Here is a 5,979-nt window from a genome sequence, read left to right on the forward strand (position 1 = left end):
GGCGGGGAGGAGGCGGAAAAAAATTTTTTTCAATAAAAAATTATATTTAAAAAAAAATTAAAAAAAAGAATTTGCTACAAACAGCAAAAAAAAAAAAAAAGAGTTAGACAATAAGAAGCTAGAGCTAATGGGCCAAGCAGTGATTTAATTAATACAGTTTCTGAATGGTTATTTCAGGAGTCTGGGCAGCTGGGAATAAATAAGCAGCCTCCTTACAACAATGGCACCAACATGGACAACCACATTCACATAAAATCTGAGAGCTCAGGAAGTAATTCAGACACAGAAGAGCAGAATTAAACACAGCTTCTTGGTAGCAGCATTTTCTCAGGTGATCTCTGTGTGCTAGAGGCAAGTGCTCTCATGTAAGAGAGACTTCCTGACTCAGCTTTAGCTGCAAAAACCTTGCAGTTTTCTTTTAAGAGGCTCTGCCACAAAACACTTAAATGGTGTTGATGAATAGCCGACAGCATGCTTCTTGGTGGTGGCAGGGGAGTTGTGGCAATAAACAAGGCTCTGGCCAGTACTTCCGCCTAAGGCTAGACTCCCAGAAAGCTAAGGAATGGGGTGGATCCAGCTGTCACAGTCACAGCTCTAATCCTACCCATACTGCTTAGCAAATTAAAGACTCATGTGGTCAGAAAATAAAGATATACAGTAAAGATAGATTCAAATTAAAAAAAAAACTAAATGGTTTAAAGTGTGTTTTAAAATATATGTAGGCTTGGAAGAGAAAAGAAAAAGGATAGAGTCCTTTAAAAAAGGTAGAGAGAAGTTGGATGTGGTGGCACACACCTTTAATCCCAGCACTTGGGAGGCAGAGGCAGGCAGATCTTTGTGAGTTCAAGGACAGTCTGGTCTACAGAGTGAGTTCCAGGACAGCCAAAGATACACAGAGAAACACTATCTCAAAAAAACCAAAAAGAAAAAAAAAATGAGTTTAAAATAAAGCCATGCAAAGATGGAAAATACACAGAGAGTCTGGATACTGTATATTACTGTGTTGTCTTTGAATTATATGACTTCTTAGAAAGGAGCAACAGCTGCTAAAAACATTTGCCTATAAATGCTACTGGATTAATCCAACATATGTATTTTGAAAATGCCTTGCCTTCAAAATTTAACTCAAAAGATACATTACTTTGAAGAAGAGGTTTTTACTTTATTTCCACAGGAAATGAGAGGCTGTGGATTCATTCTGGGTTAAGGAAAATCAGGTTTGATCAAGGATGACCCCCTGAGAAATCTCCAATCGTAGCAGATGGCCTAGATGTCTGAGTTCTATATCCAGAACAGTTTCAAGACTGCTGACTGAGTTGATCAAGCTTCACAGAATACTCCCATCAGGGTTGATCATAATTCTCAATTTTCTTTAGGTCCCCATAAGATTATCAGTGCCCCCAATCATCAGGAAGTAGCCTAGAAAACTATGCCCACATTCTCCAAAAAATGGATTATGGATGTTTTTCTTTGTTTAGAATGTTGGTTACAAGTTGTTATGGATAATGGCCAGGAAGAAAGCTAAACAAAGTAGATTTAATTCAAAATTACTGTTTTGAAAAAAAAAGTGGGGGAAGTGTTATGGGACAATGATCTTGTACCCTGTACAGGTTTATCAGGTATATTGCTTTAATAAAATGCTGATTGGCCAGTAGCCAGGCAGGAAGTAGAAACAAGATGACCAGACAGGAGAGAGAGGTGGGGCAACCAGAACAGGAGAATTCTGGGAAGAGGAAAGAGTTGGCAGTCTTCACAGAGGAAGCCAGACACAGAGGAAGCAAGATGAGAATGCCTCACTGATAAAAGATCCCAAGCCATGTGGCTGACATAGACAAGAATTATGGGTTAATGTAGGATGTAAGAATTCATTAATAAGAAGCCTGAGCCAGCCAGTTTATGATTAATGTAGACCTCTGTGTGTTTCTTTGATCTCTGTCAACAACTTTGCAGGCTTCTGCTACAGGATCCTTGTTTTCCAGGGGCTCTGCTTGTCCATCATGACTGTTTTGTAAGCTCAGAGGAACTCCATGTCCCATCATGCTCTTGGCTTGCTGTTGCTGCTAATTAGAATAGTAAACCAAGCTGCTATTCTTGGCTTTTTAAAAACTAGCCAGTGAAATGGCTCTGTGGGTAAAGGTGCTTGGCCATAAACCTGATGACCAAGATGGTGAAAGGAGAGGGCTGACTTCTGCTTCCCAAGTGTGTGCTATGAGACAGATGCACACAACACATACATCAGTGAATCCACAGAAAGCTTCTTGCACACACACACACACACACACAACTGTAGGGATAAGCCCACCCATTGGGGGCGGGCTTGCCTCGGGCGAATGTTTACTGATAAATTGGGCACGCAGAGCAGCGCTTCCCTTCCTGCTTCTTGTACTCCGCTGGAACCTTGGTTTCGTGAGTCTGGTTTTCCATTAAAGTTGTGCAAATACCCATCACAATTTGTCTGCATTAATCTAAGCCACCACTTCATTTTGGCGTCCAACATTGGGGCACATTTGCCCCCACCCCATAGCCCGCTGCGCCCAGAGCAGGTCCTGGGCAGTCGTGGTCGCCGCAGCACACCTCCCCCTCGCCGGCCCGCTCGCTCGCCTCGCCTGCCCGCCCTAGGCCCGGCCGGGGCAGTGCTGAGGCCGCCACCGCGGGTCCCGAGCCGCCCGCAGCCGGCGCTTTGTTCCACTCGCCTGCTCGCAGCGCCAGAGGAGTTAGCCCCTCCCTCTCTGCCTTGACATTTGGAGCTGAACACGGAAGCTTAAATATTTGCGGTTTTACAACACAAACCAGCACAGTGGAAGGGGTCACTTTGAATAAATTTTGGTTTTGAGTTGTTTCAGACCAGCTCTCCACGTGGACTCAAGTGGACTCTTTCGCCACCTCTGGCAGGAACCAGTCATTGCAGGTAATTTTTTTTTCCTTTTATAAATAAAATGTCTGAGAATATTACTATTCAGGATTTTAACAGTCTTTTTGAGTGTGCCATGTGGGAGATCCTACAAGAGGTGTCTAGCACCCCACATCTATGGATCCTTCTGGGATTAGTAGTTTTCCTTGGTATTAAGTGGTTTGACAACGTAAGTCTGATAGAGTCTTTAAGAGATGAATCCAGGATTCTTAAGGCAGACGTTGAACATCTACAAATGATTAAGCATGACAATGATCTTCTCAAGAATCAGTTTGAAGTTCTACAGGAAGAGAATAGAACTTTGTTTAACAAGACTCTGGTGACTGAAAAAAATTTAGAAAAGGTTCAGGCAGATGTTAAGGAGAAATTCATTACTATGGAAGAGGGAACAGCTGAGTTGGATCGTAAACTCCAATCCCTTTTTGTAGGAACTGAAACATTAGTGGCTGATATTAAGGAGAAATTCATTACTATGGAAGAAGGAACAGCTGATTTAAATCGTAAATTTCATCAGTCACTTTCTGAAGGGACTGAAACATTAACTGAGAGAATCAAAACTGTTGAATGTGACAATCGAATTTTGTCTAAAGCTTATAACAGATTGGCGGAAAGATTGTCAATACAAGAAGGCATGATTTATGCCATAAAAATTATGTCCAGAGATGAGAATTTATCTCTAATGGACAAACTTCATACTTTAGAATCCTCAATGAAGGCTTTGGAACTTAATTCTGGACAGGAGATACAGACATTGCAGAAGGCAATGGTGAATAGAATTGAAAAGATTGAGGAATTTCTAAATTCTGATGAAGAAGAACAAATGGTAGAAAGGCAAATTTTAACTACATCTGTGGGTAAATCCCTCCGGGACAATTTCCACAAAGCTCTACCTACAGCTCTACCTGCCTTTCCAGTAATAACAACAGAGAAGGTGATTGGTTCCAGAAACCCTAGGGTCATCAAGGAAGATACATGGGAGCCTATCCGTATGAATGATCTCAAAGAAATTAAACAGGCTGTCATGACTTTCGGGATGCACGCCTCTTGCATCCTGAAAGAGATGCTAAAATCTTGGGTATTAACAAGCAGAGCTACACCCTCTGACTGGTTTCAACTGACCTCTGCAGTCGTTGAGAGTGGGCCGCAATTAAAATGGAAATGCTTATTCAGGCAAGAGGCTAGACTTTTAGAACAGCAAGAAAAGGCGAAGGGAAGTGACATCTCCCTAGATAAAATTCTAGGTGAAGGACGCTTTTCTGACCCTCAGGAACAAGCTAATTTGGACGAAAACACACTCTCCATATGCACTACAGCAGCCTTAAGGGCTTGGGACAGGGTACAAGACCCAGGACAGAGAATGGAATCATTTGTCACAATTAAACAAGGTCTGAGAGAACCTTTTAGTGATTTTTTACAAAGACTTACTAAGGCTGTGCAAATAGGGATACCTGACCCTGACGCAAGACGTATAATGATTGAGTCTTTGGCTTATGAAAATGCAAATGTGGAATGCAAAAAGATTTTGGGGCCTTTAAGGTTCAGATCAGCACCCTTGGAAGAATGGGTCTTGCATACACTGGATGTTGATACATTTGATTATGGCACTGAAGCATGGGTAGAAGAAGCAATTTCCAATGGTAAAAGGAGACACCAGAATACCAAATGTTTTAATTGTGGCAAAATGGGTCATATGAAAAGGAATTGTAAACAACGGATCTTCAGAAATAATAATAATGCATCTTCTAGAAATAACAGAAATAGGAGGACTCAGCCTTCAGGTTTATGTAGAAGATGTGGAAAAGGTAGACATTGGACGAATGAATGCAGGTCTACAAGAGATAGACAAGGCAACCTGATACAGACGGGAAACGTGAGAGGGGGGGCCTCACAGGCCCCCATGGCAAACATGGTTCAGTCATTTCCAGTTTCTGCAGAGAACGTGCCTCGTCAGGACAATTAGGAAACCTCATGCCTACTGTTACAAACGATAATGAGCAGAAAGATGAGTTACGTGTGTTTTGGCAAACTTCTATAAATGATCAAAGACCTAAGCTGAGAGTGTGTGTAAATGGCATTTTTATTACTGGCCTGCTGGACACAGGTGCTGATGTAAGTATCATTACCCCAGAATCTTGGCATCCGTATTGGCCTCTTCAGAATGTAAATGTTCAGCTCCTGGGAATTGGAACCCTATCTCGAGTAAGACAGAGCACAAGATGGGTTGAATGTATAGGGCCTGAGGGACAAATAGGAAAATTAAGGCCATATGTAGCCAATATTGCAATGAATTTATGGGGTCGTGACCTATTACAACAATGGAATACCCAAATTAACATTCCTGCTACTTCTAGAGCCTATATTTCTGAGAATAATATTAAAAGATATTACAAACGGAGAAAACCGGCCATTCGGGCCATACAAGAACAAGTAATTGAAGCCCCTTCAGAGATACCAACAGCCTTGCCTCTAAAATGGTTGACTGAGAAACCAATATGGACAAAGCAATGGCCTCTAGCTGAGGAAAAGTTACAGGCTTTAGAACAGCTGGTACAAGAGCAATTAGATGCTGGACATATAGAAGAATCTACCAGCCCTTGGAATTCTCCTGTATTTGTGGTTAAGAAAAAATCAGGTAAATGGAGAATGGTGACAGATCTCAGAGCTATCAACAAGGTTATTCAACCTATGGGTCCTCTGCAATCTGGAATCCCTTTGCCCTCTTTATTACCAAAAGGATGGCCTCTTATAGTTATTGATTTAAAGGATTGTTTTTTCACCATACCTTTACAAAAAGAAGATAGAGAAAAATTTGCCTTCACGGTGCCTACTTACAACAATTCTCAACCTTCCAAGAGGTACCACTGGGCCGTCCTCCCCCAGGGTATGTTAAATAGCCCCTCCTTGTGCCAATATTTTGTGAACCAACCATTGCAAATAATACGCAAGAAATTTCCCAAATCTATAATATACCACTACATGGACGACATCTTGTTATCCGATTCAAACATGGATACCTTGAACAGACTGTTTGAAGAAATAAAGATACTTTTACCTAAATGGGGATTGCA

The sequence above is a fragment of the Alexandromys fortis genome, unplaced genomic scaffold (genome assembly GCF_014885135.2).
Source record: "Alexandromys fortis isolate MF-2015 unplaced genomic scaffold, M_Fortis_MF-2015_v1.1 scaffold_54, whole genome shotgun sequence".
Taxonomy (NCBI): domain Eukaryota; kingdom Metazoa; phylum Chordata; class Mammalia; order Rodentia; family Cricetidae; genus Alexandromys; species Alexandromys fortis.